This window comes from Lactuca sativa, chromosome 6 (assembly GCF_002870075.4).
Source record: "Lactuca sativa cultivar Salinas chromosome 6, Lsat_Salinas_v11, whole genome shotgun sequence".
Lineage (NCBI taxonomy): Eukaryota > Viridiplantae > Streptophyta > Magnoliopsida > Asterales > Asteraceae > Lactuca > Lactuca sativa.
In genome coordinates, this window is record NC_056628.2 from 7,530,401 (window position 1) to 7,552,307 (window position 21,907).

A 21,907-nucleotide genomic window follows, 5' to 3' on the forward strand; every position below is an offset into this window, starting at 1 on the left:
ATGGTTTAGTTAATTAAGATAGGTTTAATAAAAGAAAATTGCATATTTTAAGTGATCAAAAATTCTTAATTTTTTAAAACCGATTTTTCGAATGATAATTATTTTAATTTGGACGTTCTGATAGAATATGTTTATGAGTATATTCAAAAATCAAAATATTCTTAAACCATAAAATAATAAAAATATTGTTGAACCTAAGAGATCATGACTTTAAAAACTTCTTGTTGAATGAAAAATTCTTGAATCATCAGTTAATGAATAAAAACAAAATTTACATTAATACTTATAGAATACGTGTAACAATTGCTAAGAATTACATTTATTGTTAAAGAATAAAACTAAAAACACTTTCAAATCAGGAAAAAACATCAAAATCTAACAAAGACACTAATACATTCTAAAAGAATAATGTTGCTAAGAATCAGTTCCAAATTTTGTGGTCCTTTCTTCAAGCATCAACTTCTGTGAAAACAAATCCATTTGTAGTTTAGAATCCAATAATGCATTAGCAAATGAAAAATAAAAATAATAAATTCTTTTGGAAAATATGGGGACTTGTGAATTGCACCAAAACCAATACCCAAGAATCGTTGAACATGCATAAATCAATGAGAAAATATCGATATTCCATTCCAACAGAATTGAAATTCGTGATTCCATTATGACAGAATTGGAATTCAAGATTCAATTATCGTATGCATTCTATTGGAATTACCAAAGAAGTTTTACTTAACCTTATCATTATGTAAATAAGAAATTACCTCATAAGCCTCGTTTTCTCAAAGCCTGCAAAATTTTCAAATTGAACAGATTAAAATAAAAAATCAAATCCATCTATTTCAATATGTATTTCTAGGAACCGAACAATGCAAATGAGAAGAGGGAAAAAGAAGTATCTGACAATTGATTCCACTAATGCAGTCGTTGGTATGTTCATAAGAAGGCTTATCACCCACGCAAAGCGATAGTCTTGCACAACATTCGATTCTCGACATTAGGAAATTTTTCAATTTGTCCTTCCTATCTACTGAACACCCAAGCAAGATTAACACTCAAACTCAAAGGAAACCTGTTCCTTCCTTAAAAAAACTATGATTGAATCACCAAAACACATCCATAGCTCTTTCTTTTCTGCATTCGATTCCAATCAAAAACACAAGAACAAACAACCATGGATTTCGTTGTAAAAACATAAACCCCAAACATCTATCCCAATTCATCCATCGATATAATCCAACACAAAAAAAATGTGGATTCATATTCACTTCACTGTCCACTCGTTCACCTATCACCTTCATACCTTTGATCGTTATCTCAAATCCTTTTCATTGAAGCATGAACCGAGGTCCCAAAACAAAAGAAAATGTTGGTGCCCCTTTTTGTTCAAGCTCTTTTCCCTTTCTTTTGGTGAGATAAACAGACCCCAAACACCCCTATTTCCTTTGGTTTTCTTGCTCTCATCAGAGAGTAAAATGACACCAGTAGAGAGGTTGTTTTCGTGTGGAGTAAGACCCATAAAACACTTCCCTTGCTACCAATCTCAAAGATAAAGAAAATATGAAGTAAGAAGCTAACCGGAGCCGAACACCCCATCTTTAACAACTCGTTTCTCTCTCTTCTGTTCACATCGCCATTGACCCCCGAAGGTCAGGACCTCGTCGATTGATTTGCCCCATCGGACCCTTCCCTCTTTCGCACCTCAAGGCCGTCAAATCCCGGAGATGTAACCTCAGAATTGCAAACGATCGAAACCCTTCAAACCATTCAGCCGCCTTCGTGCCTCCTTCTCATTGGTTGAAAACCTCATACCTTCCTCTTCCCCGTTCATCGAACAAAACCTCCGGAAACCTCAACCGGTTTGAAGTTTTCACTGCTGGTGACACCTAGAACTCGCTCCTCACCACCATACATAAAGAGGGAACCTTTGTTGCTTCTACCTCGCCGACCCCGGAGACGACGACCTCTACTTGCCATCTAATTGGCGAATGTAGCCTGCGAAGCCTTCGTATTTTTCCCCTCGCCGCCTTCATTCATCAGCCCACCCAAGGGTAGATGGCGATTAGGGTTGGATAGATAAGATGATGTTGATGAGAGATGGCGCACATAAGTTGATCGGTGGTTGTGGTTGTCGCCGGATCGGTGGTTGTGGTAGGCAGCCAATATTTGGTTTTTGGAGAAAGAGAAAACGGTTGTAGATATATAGACGAGGAAAAATTAGGTTAAAAGTTAATCTATCAATACCATAATTATAGGAAGTATTTGAGGAGGTTATTAATCAAATTACTAAATTACCCTTATTTATTTATTTAATTATTTAATTATTTTTTTTAATTTGATTGGTCTACATTTATTCCTACCTACACACAATAATTAGTTAGAATATTTGAACCTAAGTCTCTCTCTCTCTCTCTCTCTCTCTCTATATATATATATATATATATATATATATATATATATATATATATATATATATATATATATATATATATATATATTGAAAGAGAGAAAAAAAAATATTCACTATTAATTTAGACATCAAATTTCACAGGTACGATGATTATAACTCAACCAAAAGAATTTGAAAAGAATTAAAAAAAAACATGTACAAATTAACATTTTAAAATGTATATATACACAAAAACAAATTTGTATATGAACCAAATATACAGTTTTCTTAAAAGAATAAATAAAAGTCTTAAAAAAACATGACAATTTTAAAATGTACATATACAAAAAAACAAATTTGTATATGAACCAAATATACATTTTTCTTAAACAGATAAATTAATAAAAGTCTTAGACACGTATAAATGCATATTTTTACAAAATTATATCTCTCTCTCTCTCTCTCTATATATATATATATATATATATATATATATATATATATATATATATATATAGAGAGAGAGAGAGAGAGAGAAAGAAAGAGAGAAATGTGGGTTCAATTGAGAAAATAAAAAAGGTTGAGAATGGGGGAATCATTTTCAGCCACTCATTTAATCTAAGCATAAAAAGACACGATGACAAATTTGTAAATATGTTAATAACCATCAATCTCAAATACGTAACTATAGAGAATTCGATAACAGTTCGTTCATCATAAAAAAATTTCCTCCAACCTTCAATAATCATCCAGATTTCTTCAACTAAACCGGAATTTCTTCATTGTTCATGAAATTGGAATCGGAGTTCTAGACTCGCAGTCACAGTCAACATTGAAGGACTCAAAATCAGTACTCACAGGTTACCAATCGGATTTTCGGAAATCAAAATCAAAATGAGAAATCGATCATACATAGGATGTCGCATCTGAAGTCGAAATGGAAGTATATGACGATTTGGAATTAATAACTTGATGCTTTTAACATTTTTAAAATAGTTAACTTGTATGCACTCCAACTATTTGATGAAATACATAAACTAAATTACAACGTTATATTCACATATGAATATGCTTTCTCACCTGAATCAGTATATGATTATTAAAAACACAAAACAAATATGCAAGTCTGTATGTTATTCATATGTGAATAACATATAAAAATTATATATATTTGTCAAAATACCTTTAAATATTAATAAGTGGATATATTCACAAGTGAATATCCTTGTAATATGCATATGTGAAGATATTGTGTAGTATTCATAAGTGAATATATCATCTAATATTCACAAGTGAATATACTATGAAATATTCACATGTGATATACCATGTAATACTATGTAATATTCACATATAAAATATCATTTAATAATCATAAGTGAATATACCATCTAATATTCACAAGTGAATATATTATGTTAATATTCACAAGTGAATGTATCGTCTAATATTAAAATATGAATATACTATGTTTATTATATGCTATATTCATATATGAATGAATATAGAATAAAAAATTATGAATTTTGGTATATTTAAAATCATTTTTTGATAAAAAAATAGCTTTATAAAAATTTAAAAATAAAAAACGAAAAAAACTATGTTTTTGTATATATTAAGGTAATGATTAGCATAGTTTAAGGAAATATGTTTTGTTGGAAAATACATGTCTATTCATTTCCCATTTCCGCTGGTACGATGGAGGCTTTTGCGGTAAAAATAAATGAGTGGTTGAGATTGATTCCCCTATTCTCAACCTTTTTTTTTTCAATTGAACCCTCCCCTATATATATATATATATATATATATATATATATATATATATATATATATATATATATATATATATATATATATATATATATATATATATATATATATATATATATATATATATATATATATATATATATATATTATTTATATAAGTACGCTCATTGCTCTAGATTTTAAGGAAAAGTGGATGAGGTGGAAGCATTGACAATTTAGCAAGTATTTTTGTGGGAATTTTTCTGGATTTTTGCTGAATTTTGCTCGTTGGGTCGGGTTTAGAGTGGATGGTCCATGGATTACATGCAGAACAATCAGTCAATCACTCACACTACTGTTTCCTTGATGAGTCATAGGGACACCTGCCTCCTTCTCATTCTCTCCTTGTACACGCGTCCAGGTTTGTCTTTCCCAGTACACCAGTAGCTTTCCCGATACATTACTATTTAAAGCTCTCCTTTTCTATCATCCATACCACATGATATTCTCTTCCTGTTAGTTTTTCTACACATGCAGATGGAGACCATCACACACCTTCTACATCTATTCTCTAAAATGGTAAATTCTATTTTATTTATGGCGGCTTATCCCCTGTATTTTTGTTTCTATGACAATAAGGGTATTTCTGATTGGTTGTCGATACCTTGTTTCCCTTCGGTTAATTTCTGTATTTTGGTGTTGAAAATTTTCGAAGTAGTTATCCCTTGCTTTACAAGAATCGATTAGGGCTTCAATTTGGTTTTGAAATTGAAAAGGTTAAACCGTTATCCTAGATTTTGTGTAAAACGGTGTCTTGAGATTGCCTTCTTGCTTTCTGGTTGCACCCGACAGATGAAGAACTTGTGGTACGATACTTTGAGGTGCATCTTCCCTGAGGTCGATGCTAATAATTCTGATCCTTGGGAGTTACCAGATTCATGCCGCCTATATTAAATAACCTGTCCAAGAACTTTTAATGTCTTTAAATTTCAACTTCTATCAGGTTCTAATCGAATTTTTTTCCCTATTTTTTGCTGTCTAATATATTTCATAGCTTTGTTGTCCTAGGTATACTATCTATTTTAATCTTATGCTCTATATTTAGAGGAAAGTGGAAAGTAGGAGAGCTTGAGAATTAAGAAGAGAATTTTGTATACTTATTGTGGAATTTTATAATGAGATTGGCGCGTGAAGTTTAATCTCCAGTCATGGAGAGGCGGGGTGTAAATTCCACTCTCTCACTCACTCACTCTCTCTCTCTCTCTCTCTCTCTCTCTCTCTAGGGCTTCTTATTAAAGATATACCAGTAAACTGGAAGTGAATGACGATGATTGTGGTGGGTGACGATGTTGATTAGCTAATGATGTTGAGCAAGGTGACGGGAAAATCGATATTTGGGGATGATGTCTCCAAGCTCTCTATTCCACCGCTTCCCTCTTTTCCCTCTTCACTCTCCACTGACTCTCTTTTTGTTTCGATGAATAACCATCAGAAAAATCACGACGTCACGACATTTAATTTCCACGATGACTCAAGTTTCTACAATAAGCTCCATTTTCGGTGTAGAGGTTAGTTGTTCATCCATCCTATTCATCTCATTATATGATTTTTTTTATTCCTATCAAGAAGGTATATTGGATGTAATTTTTTCAGTAAATTACTTGGATGGTTCTGGTGATTGTTGATACTCAACCCCAATAACAAGTTTGCCTTGGTTAGCAAGACTAGGTTAATACTATTATTTAAACCTAATTGCACTGATACTAAGTACTTTGACTTTAGAATCTACAATTTGTTTTGTTTAAACGGGTTATGATTTGAAATTTGTTTATATTTCTGTTTTTAGTTCATCTTGTTTTTGAACCAATTCTTGATGATATATGGAAGAAGTAGTGAATGTTAGGTTGTTTCAAGAAAGAGAGTGATGGTGTATCTTTTGGGTATAACGACTTTGGATTTGGGATAGATGGTGGTGTGATTTTTCTTTCAAGTCTGTGTTTTGTTGGCTAGACATCTGGTCTCATTTTAATTTTATTTCACAATTGACATGTGAAAATTACATGAGGAATGTAATAGGAGGTGGGAGGGGGTGTTGGTTCTTCTTAGTGTGTTATTGGTATGTTGCCTCATCAGCGAGAATCAACTAAAATTGTACAATCGGTGTTCCTTTTTCCGTCCTCTTTTCTAACATTATCTTTTTTAACACACACATACACACATAATCATGAAAATTTGTGGTTTAGAAAGCAAATCAGAACTTCTTTTATTACTTTAATTTTCTTTAGTTGATAGTTCACCAATTTTGATTCAGAACTTGATTTGGTGCCTTCAAATTCAAATCCTAGCAAATTGGTTCAATATATGAGTTGAATTGTAAACTAGCTATGAATTATAATTTTTTTAGTCTATATGTAATTCTGAAGATGTTGTCAACCAACATCTATTCTTCAAAAGTCAGCTATATATTCTACCTTTCATGATTTATAAATTAATATTTTATCATTACTTACCCAATACTCTTCTTTTTCTTTAAGTTTAGGTTAGTTTAGATTTCCCCTACTTATTTTGATATATTTGTAAGTTAGGATTAACAATTGCTTTGGGTTAAAAATGTTTTTGCCCTATTTGTTTGGTGAAACCATGGTAAATAGACAAATAGTATAATTAAACGCATAAGTGTAGTGACTTTGAATATGATTCTATGTTTTGATGATTCTTGGTAGATTTTGCTTGACTTGTAATAAAATTATTGCAAAGAGTTTGTGCTTGAGTTGTTAAAACCCACTGAATTTGGCTTTTTGGCCTATTTTATATTCATTGAACATGTATTATATTTGCGATTTCTTCCATAGTCATCAAATTTAGCTGATGAAATATATATATTTAAGATTTACTTCTTTTTTTTCTCGCAGCTGTTCCATTTATAAGAACTTAACCAAACAAATTGCAGAAATAACCCTTCAATTATGGTACATTCTAATATACATACTAACATTTACATATACCTTATATTTGTTTCTTTCTTTTTCAAAACCTCCAAAAAGGGGAAAAGATTACTTCTGTGAAAAGATTAATCTTGGAATAATTTTTTCTTCTGTAAAATGTAGGAAAGATTAATTTTGGAATTATTTTTTCTTCTGTAAAATGTAGGAAGGAGTTATGCAAATCCCAAGGAAGAAACTTTCACCATTTACAATAATTCTTGAGTGCAAGTATTACACTGTCCTTATTCTGTAGAAGAAAATAGTTGTGCTAGAATATCTTTTATTAAATTTTATTTGTTGAATTTACACTTTAATTGTATTGAAGATATTTTACGTCTAAAGAACTTGATATATATATATATATATATATATATATATATATATATATATATATATATATATATATATATATATATATATATATATATATATATATATAGAGGGTATACTGTTCGAGTTCATCTATGAGAATCTTGCAATTGAACTAAATATGGAAGATAGGACATAAAATATATACATTCTTTAATCTACCTACCATGATAACTTCATCTAGACATAGTTTTATGTCAAAATATGATGACATTGGGTCGTGTTTAACACGACCAATGGATTTCCCTACTATATATATATATATATATATATATATATATATATATATATATATATATATATATATATATATATATATATATATATATATATATATAAACTACCATTCGTAGATTTTGAGGAAAGTGTGGTGGGGAGGATTAATGTGGAATTTCTTGGGATTTAAGAAGGAATTTTTATGGATTTATGGGGACATGTACTTTTTTTTTGAACGGTTGAATTTCGTTAAAAAAATTTACATCGGGACAATTAGAATAAGGTTCTAAGCCATAAATTCCATACAAGGTGTGCCATAAATTCCATACAATGTGTAATTTTCGAACTATCCAACTAAAATAAAGACAACGATATTTTCAAATAACACTCGTTTTAACCTTACAATAAAAATTAATATAATCGTTGTTTATAAAATTTGAAGAAGAAATAAATTATTTTTTAGTCAAAATAATCATTATAAACATGTAAAGGACGACAATACGATTTGTATAAATATATACAACGCTTAAATATGACATTCTATAAAGAACTTATGATTCTTCGATGTTCCGCGGTCCAGCCTTTACGACAAAGCGTCATAAAATACGAATCAGAAATAGGTTACATATTAGACTTAATAACTAAACAAAAATCATAGTAATCATAAAAGCGAGAATATGCATATAGAGAACATTCAAATATGAATTCATATTAAGAAGTAGTGATTTTTTCAAAGTTTCAGTGCAACAGTGTAGAAATAAAAATCAAAATTCAAATTGATTGATTGTTTGCCAAAATAATCAAAACGAGAGTTGAAGATATCGTAAATAAGATTTCGTCAATAGAATGACGGTTGAGAACGGATTCTGTATGAAAGAACTATAATTTTTACACGAATTTTAACACTCTACGCCTCTATAAAAAGTATGGATTAAAAATAGAGTGAGAACTAGCCAACAAAGTCTAAATGAAAGTTGTAGTACTCGTCAGTAGGATCGCGTGGATATAAGGAACATAAAAAACGGAGCTCGTATAAGAAAGATATGATTTTTCTAAGACTCGTACCTAACAAAACGCAGTGCATGTAGTTTCTAGAAGGGAGGCATGGACCACAAGAAAAGAAAAATGCAACATCAGAGAAAAGGAATGATGTCACCTTTGTGCACGTTTGCCTTATATATGTATGATGTGTCATTTCAAAATCTTCTATAAATAGCAGCTCATCCTTCCTTATTTCCACACACGAAACACGCATGTATATATATATATATATATATATATATATATATATATATATATATATATATATATTTCTGAGTTATGAGGCTTTTTGTATATCGAGGGAGCTTTGCTTTAGTGAAGCTCTAGAGCATCAGAGAGCTCGGAGAAGTAGAAACATTGATCTACTTACTGTTGGATTAGATGTCTAAGCCCATAACTATTTTTGGTATGTACTTACTTTGATTATGAACATGCTCCTTTTGGGTTGCCTTCACTCATACAACTTGATAAGATGACAAGATGAAAGAAAGTAGAGTTTATTATATGAATAATAAATTCATACTCAAAATGGTTTTATTAATATATTACAAGATTAATATATTATTTGGAAATCATATTATTTAATTAGTATTGATCAGAAATTAATTTAGTGATCAAAAGAGACTGATTAAATAATTGGGGACTGATATTGCAAATCACTGACAGATGCAATTAGGCTGATGAATCACTTTGGAATAAGGTTGGACAAATTCTAAGGGAAGCCCATAAGGAATTCGTCTAAGGGTTATTCTAGAATGGGTCCATGGGTTGTTTAAGGCTTAATCATTCACATTAGGGTTTCCACCTAAAACCCTAGCATCAACAAGTATAAATAGGCCCCATTACAAGGGATTTTCGGCCAAGGCTTTATGAAACCCTAAGGTGGTCGGAAATTAGGCTTTATGACTCCATTAGAGGTGCAACATTTGGGGAACTAAGCTTTCAAAGTTCAAGGAGTTCTTATTATTGCTACATAACAAGTGAGGTAATGATCCAAACCCTATTTTGCATATGAATTCCACAACTGGTATGCTAGTTATTAGGGTTTATGCTTTGGATGATTATTTGCATATATAACTTGAGAAAAAGCTAGATCTAAAGCATTATAGGAATGTTGTAGTGCTCAAAACCCATCAGTGGTATCAGAGTCTAGGTCGTTTTTCTGTTATATGTGATGCTAATGTGAATTGTTCAAAGCTGGAACATTTTCGTTTTTGTTTTCTGCCTCATCACCACGAGGTGGTGGGCCATCACGAGGCAGTAAAAGTCTCCAAGAATTGAACTCGGTTCTAATTGTAGATTTTCCGTTTTTTTTTTTTGGCTAAAATTAGGTTAGGATAACTACCATAAGTTAATTTACAAATTAAAAATTCGAGTTTTTGTTATAGTAATGGATATCTTGATCTAATTGGAAGATAATGGTCACATTTTAAGATAATTACTAGATTATATGATAAACTAATTATTTGTGAGTTTTGAATTTTATTTATCTTGCTAATTAAATTAGATTAGGTCAAATTTAGATAATGGTAAAATTATATGATTATTTTAATTATTTTAATTATTTTAAATTTGATCTAGAAAGTTTTGAAAAGTTTCAAAACTTGCCCTCAAGTTTTGGAATTTAAAATTTAATTTAAAAGTTTTAATTTTGAAAAGTTAAATTCTAAAACCCTTGTGTTTTTTAAGAGGTTCAAATTACACCATTATGGATTTTATTAAATTAATTAAATGTTTAATTAAAGGAGAGAATTAATAAATCCATAATAATATGGTTTAAGTTTAATCAAATTAAAAGTCTAATTTATTAATAGATTAAACCATTTAGTATTTTAAATGTATAAATTACACCCTTATACTTTATAAATTTAAAAGTTTAATATATTATATATAAAGAAGTAAAAGGTCAGTCTTACCGTTAGTAGGCCTCATTCACGAAGCTAGTCTATAATGGGTGTTTAAGGAAGCAGCTTGTAAAATGACCGCCATTGGGTATCCACTTTTACCCACCGCACTCATGACTAGTGGAGGGTCATTAGCCAAAGCGGTAGGATAGGACCCAACCTTCAATTATAAGTATAATGAAATACGAAGTAACTAAACGCCTTTTATAAATTCTTAAATCTTAGTTACTTTAGGAAAAATGTGAACTTGATGTTAATCCATGAAATTGCACATTTCACCTTGTTGGTCATTATTGGAGTTTGTGTGGTTAACCGACACACTAATATGGACCATTGAAGGATGGCAATGGGTAGCTCATAGATTATCATAGATCAATGGAGCGTGTGTGGTTAACCGGCACATTGATTAGGTGATATACGTCTTCAAGAGTACCAAGATAATTTTCATGGTTATTCACACATTGTTTGTGATACTCGGTATCCCAATCACAAACTTGAAATGCAACGCTCTAAAAATTTCAACCAATTTAAACTTTTCAAAAACAACACAGTTTCATTAAGTTATTACAAAAAGGTTTTCAATACAATTATTATCAGAGTCTTCCCAAAACCACATCATAAAGCATAATCGTGAGGAGCGGTACGATCACGCGTTTTCCTTGCCACGGTCTCCTGAAGAACCTGAAAAACATTAAACCATAACTGTAAGCCCGAAAGCTTAGTGAGATACCCCCAAAATACCAACCACATATACCATACACGCACAACACGCCACATCATAACAGAACACAGAACAACCATTCACTTCGGGTCTACTGTGTGACTGGTCCGCCGCACCGGCCTTCAGTCCACCTGGTCCACCCTATGAGTCTAGCCACATACAACGAGTCTACAGTGCGATTGGTCCACCCGCACCAGGCCTTCAATCCACCTGGTCCACTCTCTGAGTCTACAGTATGACTGGTCCGCCCGCACTAGGCCTTCAGTCGGCCTGGTCCACTCTCCGAGCCTCGACACGTCTGGTCCGCCCTCCTGGGGCCTACAGTCTATCCGGACCGTTCGCTGGGCCTTCGGGATAACCGGTCCGCCCTGGCTATGTTAGACTACACCACAAAGCAGGACTCGCCTCAACACAACCCCAGTCCAACAACCATGTGCACATAAACGTTCAGTCATATAACAATTCACATCTAATCAAACCGATCTAGCAGATCACATAGCATAACATCATCCTAACCAGGATACCGACCTAACCGGTCACTAGCATAAACCATCCTAATTACCTGGATGCAACATAGCAAAGCAATAACATAACAACGATACCCGGATCACAATCCGATAAAGGGCCGGCCTTGGTGCCGTAGACCCTGTCGATATAGTGAGGATAACTCACCTATAACTGTTGACTGAAGAGATAAGACCAAGCTGCTCTGACCACTGGTACGATCTCCACCACTAGCCAACACCAAAACACTGAACTCAAAAGCAATTGCCAATAATTACCAAAATGCCCCTGAAAGTCAACTGGTCAACCCTTGGTCAAAGTCAAAGTCAACCTCCTGACTGACTCTACTTGCCATGACTGACTCTACTCGCCAAGTCAACCCGCTGACTCGTCGAGTCCCCATGCTTAGAACTTCCCAATCTACGACTCAACTCGTCGAGTCACCCCGAGACTCGCTGAATCCCACAACTCTGAGTCCCCTCGCACTCAACTCACCGAGTCCTCCCTTGACTCACCGATTCACGGCTCAAACAGAAGAAGGTTAGGACCTCACGACCAGACTCGCCGAGTCCAAGAACAGACTCGCCGAGTCCAAACCTTCTGATGCTATCACATCGTGACATACTCATTCCAAATCCTCATATAGACATATCAACACATGCAAAGTCTTCAGCATGACTGGACCGCCTTACCAGGCTTTCAGCCAATCTGGACCACTCTCAGAACCTTCAGCAGGTCTGGACCACCCTCCAGGGCCTTCAGCCTGTCTGGACCGTCCTCCAAGCCTTCGGCCTGACTGGTATTCCCACCAGCCTTCAGTCTATCCAGACCGCTCAACTAGCATTCATCATTCCGAGTTATCCCTCCAGGAAAACTCTCCCATGCATACTGTGCTAGCCCTCTAGGGGTTCCGAACTCTATCTCCATCCTGCATACTCAATCCCGGCCCGATCCCAGCCTTCCACAATCAATCACCCTTTCTCAAAAAAAAACCCTTGGTCTGTATCCCGCCCCGTCTGCCTGTCACTTACTCATACCAGCCTACGCTCTTGGCTGATAGAACCACTGCTGAATCCCAACAGCTAACAACCTCTCATGCTTATCGATCTTCCGGAGAATTTCCAATTCTCCCCACTTAGAGCACTGACTATCAACCACCGGTCGCCATCACCGACCTCCCTTAATAGCCCTACACAACACAATCCCTTACACGCGAACTGATTCCCACTAGAACGAGCAACCTTCACAAAATTACATATCAACACAGATCGTCTCGAACATCGAAAGAAAACCGACATTCAGCAAACCACTCCTCAAACTGCAGATGTTACCCGACATTCAGACCAAAAGAAGAATTTTCCCACCAATAATCCTCATGAATGATAACCAACGAAATTCCCAATACCAAAACCCTTAACCATACCAAAAATCACACAAAGAGACTAGAAGAATAAACAATACTCCATAATAATCGCAAGATAACAAGATATCAAGAAAGAAACATACTCGCAGCTGCATCCGGAACTGACCTGACCTCCACTGCTGTAAGCTGAAAAGCACGACCCTGAGCCCTTGGGGGCTCCACTCCACCCTGACCTCCACCCGTAATCCTCAAAGTGGCCGGTGCAAGAGCCTGCACGGTCCTGCAGCAAACTGTGGACAGTTGACCCTCAAGTGTCCAACCTGATGGCAGTGACAACAAATCCTCAAATCCTGAACCGCGGTTGTCTGCCGACAATCCCGCACCTAGTTCCCCTCTCTCCCACACTTGCGGCATGCACCACCAGACCTACAAACTCCGATGTGACCCTTCCCACACTCCCCACAAGTGCGGCTACTCTGATTTCCCAATCTAGAATCAACTGCAACTCAATCTCCAACTCACGCCGCCTGGCGGCCTCCTGCAACTCTAACAAGGTCTCGCACCTCTGCGTAGACACAAACTGCCTGATATCCCTCTTGAGCATACTCAAATATCGAGACATCTGAGCCTGCTCCGAAGCAAACTCAGGGAAAAACATCGCCCTCTCAGTGAACATCCTGGTGATCTCCGTCACCGACTCCGAGTCTTGCTTCAGCTCCAGGAACTCCTGAGCAAATCTCTCCATCTCAACCCGCGGAACATAACGAGTGCTAAACATCTCTCGAAACTAATCCCAAGAAACCGTAGCCCTCTGCGCATCCGAAAATGACCCCGTGGTCAATCTCCACCAATCCTTCTCCCCGAGCCTCAACAGGTTCAGAGCACACCTCACCCTCTGATCAGCAGGGCATGAACATGTGAAGAAACACCCCTCCACGTCCGACAACCATCTCATAGCAACAATCGGATCCTGAACCCTATCGAAGGTAGGGGGCTTCGTATTATCGAAGTCCCGATACTGAAAACCGCGACCGGCTCCTCCTCCTGCCATTGCTATAGCCACTGTAGTTGCTGCGGAAGCCGTCTCTGTGAGAGCCGCATAGCGCTCATCAAATTACTCGAACATGGCGGTCTTGATCGACTCAAACAGTTCCGGCAACTCGGCCCGGAACAACGCAGCAACCTCATCATGCAGGATCTAACGAATCCTAGCATCCAACTCGCCTGTCCTCATCTGACCAATAACCTCGGGCCATACTGACCCACCCTAAATGCCCTCTCCTGCTCCCGATCCTGAATCGGATCCACTCCCAGCATGCCTCGTAACCACCATACTGAAAAACATCACAAGATCCCAGATACTTCCCACTAACCCGGGAACCAACCCCCAACCCAACCCTAGAGGTAATGGCTTCTTTGATACGCATATGGGTCCTGTGCTTACAGTAGTACGGGCCCATACTACCTTCCACACCTACCCATATTTATATCAATTATCATCAACACCCTAGTGAAGGACATACATAACAAGCACTCAACCATCACTCCTAGAGGAACACTGGAAATCTCACACGGAAGAGACCCTAGGCTAGCAGGCATCATAAATCAGGCAACATTAACATGAAATCCTAAAGATCCCTAGCCTAGTACTAGCATGCTGTTCTATCGTAGCTCAAAAACAAATATCATGTATGGTATTTTGGGGTTACTTACTGGCTCCGGCTGATCGTACCTCTGCGTCCTCCTTTACTCATTTTGAAAACCATTTTAAATTCTCTTTTGAAAACTCTCCTTGATTTGAGACTGGACTCACACGAATGTTCCTCCAAATCACTCAAACCAAGGCTCTGATACCAACTTGTAACGCTCTAAAAATTTCAACCAATTTAAACTTTTCAAAAACAACCCAGTTTCATTAAGTTATTACAAAAAGGCTTTCAATACAATTATTATTAGAGTCTTCCCAAAACCACATCATAAAGCATAATCATGAGGAGCGTTACGATCATGCCTTTGCCTTGCCACGGTCTCCTGAAGAACCTGAAAAACATTAAACAACAATTGTAAGCCCGAAAGCTTAGTGGGATACTCCCACATATACCAACCACATATACCATATCATACACGCACAACACGCCATATCATAACAGAACACAGAACAACCATGGACTTCGGGTCTACTGTGTGACTGGTCCGCCGCACCGGCCTTCAGTCCACCTGGTCCTCCCTCCGAGTCTAGCCATATACATCGAGTCTACAGTGTGATTGGTCTGCCCGCACCAGGCCTTCAATCCACTTGGTCCACTCTCTGAGTCTACAGTATGACTGGTCCGCCCGTACTGGGCCTTCAGTCGGTCTGGTCCACTCTCCGAGCCTCGGCACGTCTGGTCCGCCCTCCTGGGGCCTACAGCCTATCCGGACCGCTCGCTGGGCCTTCGGGATAACCGGTCTGCCCTGGGTATGTTGGCCTACAGCACAAAGCAGGACCCGCCTCAACCCAACCACAGTCCAACAACCATGTGCACATAAACATTCAATCGTATAACAATTCACATCCAATAAAACTGATCTAGCAAATCACATAGCATAACATTATCCTAACTAGGATACCGACCTAACCGGTCACTAGCATAAACCATCCTAACCACCAAGATGCAACATAGCAAAGCAATAACAGAACAACGATACCCGGATCACAATCCGATAAAGGGCCGGCCTTGGTGCCATAGACCCTGTCGATATAGTGATGATAACTCACCTACAACTGTTGACTTAAGAGATAAGACCAAGCTGCTCCGACCACTGACACGATCTCCACCACTAGCCAACACCAAAACAATGAACTCAAAAACAATTGCCAATAATTACCAAAATGCCCCTGAAAGTCAACTGGTCAACCCTTGGTCAAATTCAAAGTCAAAGTCAACCTCCTGACTGACTCTACTCACCGAGTCAACCCGCTGACTCGTTGAGTCCCCATGCTCAGAACTTCCCAATCCGCGACTCAACTCGCCGAGTCACCTCGAGACTCGTCGTGTCCCACAACTCTGAGTCCCCTCGCACTCAACTCACCGAGTCCTCCCTTGACTCACCGATTCACGGCTCAACCAGAAGAAGGTTAGGACCTCACGACCAGACTCGCCGAGTCCAAGAACTGACTCGCCGAGTCCAAGGCTATCTTCAACCAACTCGCCGAGTTGTTCTTCCAACTCGTCGAGTTCCTGCCCATCTTCAAGCAACTCGCCGAGTACACCCTTGTGGCTCGCCGAGTACCCCTAGATCTTAATCCATATAGAAGCTTTCCAGGTCATGCAGATGATCCAAACCATAGATCTACCCTTCTACAACCCATCTATAACGTAAAGTGGCAAATTTTACGTGAATCCAAAGAGATCTAATCATATAACACTCTAGGTTTAGGGTTTGGGACAAGATGGCTTCACCAACCACTCAAGAACAGGGAATTAATGCACTCTAGACCTTCTCTATTCCAGATCTGAGGTAGCAACCTCAGATCAAACCTCCAAACTCAAAATATCACAAGCTTGGCTTTCCAGAAACTCCAAAATGATGAATCTAGAAGAATAACAGCCCAAGCAACGAAATAATACCTCAATAGAAAGCTCCAACAGAAGAGAAATCTGAATCCTTGCAAAGCCCCTTGCTCCAAGCCTCTTAACTCTCCAAGATCCCTTCCAAAATCTCTTCTCCAAGGTTCAAATGCTCTCAAATCACTCACAAATGCGCATTAGGGTTTTCTGGACTTCAAGAGAGGGTAAAGAGGCTGGGGAGAGGGTATAATGTCCTTTATATAAGGCTCATCCCCCGAAATTAGGATTTTCTCCACACACCACCAACTCGCCGAGTCCAACCGCCGACTCGTTGAGTTGGCCACTTAACACGCGACCAGAATCGCGACCCTACTCGCCGAGTTCACCCATGGACTCGCCGAGTTGCCCATTCACATTTTCACTTTGAACCCTGAACTTGCACTCCTGAACTCGGGATGTTACATGAAGAGCATAATCGAGATTAAACATACCATTGAAAATTTCAATGAATCTCAAAATATCTAGGAGTTACAATTCATTTAAAGCTAAATTTCTTTTCATTTTTCATGGTGGAAATTGGGAAATCGTCATTTACCTACCTTCAAATATTTTGCAGCTGGATTACGTCATCCCTCTTCCAAGTTGTAGAATATTGTGTTGGGTCCTAGTCTTAATATTTCATTTGGGTGTTATATTAAGGATTGAATCAACTAACTTTAATTTCTCCCATTTTATAGATGTCAAAATCTAACAACTATGGTCTTCCCGAATCCTGTGGAAAAAGCTTTCCACATGAAGACGATGTTCCACAATTGGATCATGGAAATGGAAATCATGCTTCACTTCCTCCACCTCCTCCAATAATTCTCCATGACCCACATGTTCGTCCACTTGAAAAGTTCAAGGTCACTCAAGCCCTATTGGCAAGCAAACACAAAGATAAAAAGTCTATATGTGCTCATGTCTTGGAGATGAAGTTACGTATTGAGAAGTTGGTAATGTTGGGTGTCAATGTATCAAGGAAGTTGGTTGTTGACTTGGTTCTTCAATCACTTCCTAAATCATATAGTGAGTTCGTTAAACATTACTATATAATGAACCAAGACGTGACCCTTGTTGATCTTATTTATTTGCTTATTGCTACTGAATCAGCAATGATTTGGCGCACTGGTCAAGCAAATTTGATTGGTAGATCAACCTCACAAACTTCCATGGACATTAACAATGGCAACGTTGGAAGTCCATAAAAGTCTTCTCCTCCCAATTGGAAAGAGATCAGCCAAGGTCAACCCGTTTAACCGGATGGTAAAGAGAAAGGATGTCCCATGTGCTGTTCCAAAAGAGTTAATTTGTGTTTGTTACAAAGAGAAGGGGCATTGGTTACGAAGCTGCCATACTTACCTGAAAGATTGCAAGGATGGGAGAGTCAAGATGTATGACTCAGCTTCAGGTAAAATCCACTATCTAACTCTATTATGTTCCTATTTGTAGATTCTTAACACATGGTGTGATAAGATTGTATTTTGATGTTGTCTAGGATCGAAGAAAAGAAAGGAAGCTTAAAGGATGAGTTGAATCTGGTCGCAAAGAGATAGATTTCGACCACATGGTTCGATGATCGGATTTTTGAGCTCCTTCTTAGAAGTTATGATAGATTTCTTAGAAATATTTAGTAACGTAGTTTTCATTTGTAATTGCATTGTAAGGATAATTTTTTCCGCGTTTTATAAATAAAATAAATTTAGTTTTTCTATTTTATATATATATATATATATATATATATATATATATATATATATCCTTGCAATGACTTTTGTGAAAATTGATGTTTGTATGTTGCTATTGCTAGTTATGTTATTACTAGGTCAAGTCCACCACAAAGAACGATAAGTATATTCGTCATGATTTGCTAAAAGTTTAGTAAATATGGTTACGTTACAAAATTAAGTGTAATTATGAATCGTTGAAAAGGTTTCGATGTAAAACAAAACAAATAGGAGGAATCAATTACGCAGAAAGACGAAAGTTTCTCCAATCTGAAAAGAAGGGAGAGTACTTAGGTATTGTGTTTTGTGATTAACTTAGTGATTATGAAACCGTGTCACAATTGATCCTCTAAGGAGACCTTAGTACACTATTATGGCTAAGAAGAGGAATCGGAAATTGTTGAAACGGTTAAATCAAAAGGTGAATCGTACTTAGTTCTAAAAACAAGTCTTAGAGTCGTACTCTAAGATTGTGCATTGAGTGACACATCTTTAGTAGGTTTATAACACTCATCAATGTGGAGTAAAAAATGTTTTTCTTACTCTTACACATTTGTAATTGGTAGTTGTGATGTTTTAGATAAGAAAAAGACCAACTAAGACCAATTGTGTAAAGTATTGTCTTGATAGAAACCCGCACTATCTCTTGAATATTTGTTGGTCAAGGAATGTTTCTCTGCAAGAGAATCTTATATGGCAAGAGGTCAGTGGGAGTCTAAATGATCTTGAAAAGTTTCAAGAACTAATCCGGAGTAAACCTATTGTTAAACACTAGCACCTGACTTGAGGTTTGTAACATATCGTGTTGACATATTCTTGTTATGTGCCCTTTAAAGTTGACTATGCATGTGAGTCCTATAAGTTCTCATTTGAATGCATAAAGGCAAAGCACCTTAATTAATGAAAGTTCATTGATTTGTATAGGTGATATGCTCAACAACTTGGAAGACATGGTAGGCCCTTGTGCTGCTAGGTGGCAAGAAATTAAGATCGAACAAGTTCCGTCCATATGAGTTTGGATTTGTCACAAACATTGTCTTGTGATTATGGTTATGAAAAATTCACATGGATAGGGACACATACACCATACAATCTAAGTGACAAGGTTTCTCTCCATTTCATGAAAATGATTGTGAGGAAACACTTTCAGTAAGAACATTTTAAGGAGATAGCGATTGTGATATTTGCATTCTCGAAATCGATTATGATTACGTAATCCCTCTTCATAGTTCGAATTGTGAGAAAAGGAAAATAGTTTGAACATTTAAAACTTATTATTGTAAGTTCTAGAATTGTTTAGACACACATATGAGTTATCTAAGGAAAGGTGTATGAGTTTGAGAAGCTTAGATAAAGTCTTATCGAAGCATCACGTATCAGAAATATGAACTTTGGTAAGAAAGTGAATAAGTATTGATCTGGAAGTTCAGCTGATTTCTGAATACATGTCAAAGCTAGTGGGAGCATAAGTGTTATAATGGTAAGGATATAATCATCATGTTAGTGGGAGCATGATTATTATATTAAGTATTGCGAGTTAGCAATATTAATTATAGAAAACAAAAGTTTCAATTCGCAAAGTTGCAAAGGTTGAAAAGTTGTTTTGCTATAATTAAGGGGGAGGAACTTATACTTCATTTCAAATCTAAAAGCTTAGATCGAGAAATTTTAATCAAATTTACTCAAAGGACATATATGAATGGTATGTTGAAAAGATTCAACATAAGGGAATTCTATATATAGCAATATTATAGCGAGAGAATGGTAAGTTTCATTATGTATCGTATCCCATACGCTTCGGGTATAGGATCGTTTGCATATGCTGTAATATTCAACCATTCTGTCTATTCCAAATGCCTAGAGCATTAAAAGGGAAAAAGGACAAGAATCGGATATGGCTTAAGTAAGTTAATCAAATCTCAAGTACAATCTTAGGTTCACTAAGGATTGGTCACTTGTGGGCAATTGGAAGTATAGTAGAGGATGGACCATACTGACATTTTTATGAATAGATAGGATTATATTTAGAATGTGTTGTCATATGGAAAATATGGAAATGTTGCCATAATGGGAGTTGGATATTAAGGATTTATGTAGATTAGAAACTTTTATGCAAGAAGGATGTTTAAAGGAATGTACTTTGAATTTGAGACTTCATGTCTATGGAGTTGTCTTGTGACAATCTACAATAGAGCACTTTGTAATTTCATTGGAAAAGTCTTGATGACTTTGGTGCTATGACATTACAAAATGATCGTTGCGTGAAATGTTAGAATCTAACATATTCTAATAGTGGCAAGAATTTGGTATTCTTACACTTCTGATAAGGATTGAGAATTATGAAATGAGCATCATTTGAAATGTTTTCAATTAATCTATTTCACAAAGTAAGGACCATAGGTAAACATAATGTGCATGCTTGGAGCATGGAGAGACTATTGTGTCAATTCAAGTATTAAGTTGATTTTCTGAAACATTATACAATGAATATTGTGTAATCAATATGGTGATTAAATAAAAGGTGTTTTATTTGTACTTAAAAGTTTGAGACCATATTGGATTCGATTATTCTTGTGTTTCACTTCGCATGTTTTGACTTCCAGAATAACTAGATTATTCAAACATGTATAGTCAATCATACTTTGGAAGTAGGTAATGAGGTAAGACTGTCATGAATCCGACTATAGATTGTCTAAAGCATTTAGACATATCAAAAGTCTGCTACGGTGTTCATGAGTGCTCCTGAAATAAGGTTTGAGTATTGGATTAAACCTGCACTCACTTGTATCACTTCATGGATATTAACACGAGTGATTAGTGAGACGATAATATCTTATATTCTTGAAGCGGAGAGATATGAGTTGTTTGCGATTCGGTTGCACATTGATAATACCTAAACGCATCAGTAACTTGATGTTATAAAACGTATTGTTGTGTGTGATTTGATGAGTAAACAGTAAAAGCATATGATTCGAAGCTTATCCATTCCTTTTACCCTAAGAGGGATAAAAGCGATATGTGTGGGCCCATCGATGATTTAGTGATGACACCCTAGGCGCTTGACCAAGCCTGGACTAAGTTGATGTGTTCAATTGTAGTCTGTTGTCAGTCGTCCTAAATCGGAAATCGGGAAACAACACATGCACAGAGAGAATGATTACAATCGATGTGTCAGTTCATACGATATCTAGAATGGAGGAATATATGAACCCTTATCTAAAGGACACGTAATAAGATCAAAGTTCGACAGCGGCTTTTGAAAGCTATGATTGCTAATTAGATTTTGAAGTCATACGCAATAAAAGTTATTAGACTTATCAAAGTGGGAAAATGTTGGATTAGGTGTCTAAGCC

General features: G+C 36.3%; 2 long non-coding RNA genes across 3 annotated transcripts; one reads left to right on the forward strand and one right to left on the reverse strand.

The window, feature by feature from the left end:
* Window positions 1-251: 251 nt before the first annotated feature.
* Window positions 252-2,199, reverse strand: LOC122194779 (uncharacterized). Its single transcript, XR_006184616.1, has 2 exons — window positions 762-2,199; window positions 252-462 (listed from the first exon to the last, which is right to left on the reverse strand). It is a non-coding gene; the product is annotated as an uncharacterized LOC122194779 (long non-coding RNA).
* A 2,447-nt stretch (window positions 2,200-4,646) lies between these two features.
* LOC111908754 (uncharacterized) lies at window positions 4,647-7,460 on the forward strand. Of its 2 annotated transcripts, XR_002855962.3 has the most exons (4): window positions 4,647-4,714; window positions 5,419-5,703; window positions 7,048-7,104; window positions 7,286-7,460. It is a non-coding gene; the product is annotated as an uncharacterized LOC111908754 (long non-coding RNA). The 2 variants fall into 2 exon arrangements; XR_002855961.3 differs by having other exon boundaries at window positions 4,660-5,703.
* Window positions 7,461-21,907: the final 14,447 nt, after the last annotated feature.